The sequence below is a fragment of the Branchiostoma belcheri genome, unplaced genomic scaffold, assembly GCF_001625305.1.
Source record: "Branchiostoma belcheri isolate BF01 breed outbred unplaced genomic scaffold, Haploidv18h27 scaffold27, whole genome shotgun sequence".
In the NCBI taxonomy this organism is placed as follows: Eukaryota; Metazoa; Chordata; class Leptocardii; order Amphioxiformes; family Branchiostomatidae; genus Branchiostoma; species Branchiostoma belcheri.
The window spans coordinates 3,232,967-3,233,571 of NW_017803876.1; positions in this window are offsets into that span (position 1 = coordinate 3,232,967).

The window sequence follows — 605 nt, forward strand, 5'->3', positions numbered from 1 at the left end:
AAAACAGCATTCGTCACCTCAAGGTAGGTTTAAACCCTTTTTTAACCTCCTTGGTCACCTGATGGCAATCTCAATAATAACGAATCATGTAGATACATGTAGATTACCTCTGGATTCTTCATTGCTGATTCTCAGCCCAAATTGGACTGTAGTAAAGGCAAATGTTATCTGTCCAATTTTGTTTCCACAGTAATTTCCTATGATATCTGTTGGTCGTACAAGTACTGAATGGAAGCAGTCTCCTCTGAGACCTTGTTTAACACATATTTGACAATGATAGTTGTGAGCAGCTCCAGTCCCACATCCTCGTAGCCATGCTGCTCGGCAGTCTCAGCGATGTGTAACCAGCTCTCGTACGTCGTGGTGCTGTCTTCAAACACAGCATGGTGCAGACTGCCTGACGGGGACCCTGGGAAAGATACAGGTAGGTTTGGTTGTACAAGGGCAAAGGTTAGGAATCCGCGCATGTGTATTGGGGCCAGTTTTAGTATATAGAGATTGGCAATACAAAACCAAATGTAAAAAGTCTTTTTGTGGGAAATGTTGCCTTTTTGGAGCTGGATGTTACAGGTAAGGGTTCTTGAATTTTTATTTTGTTCAGAAAA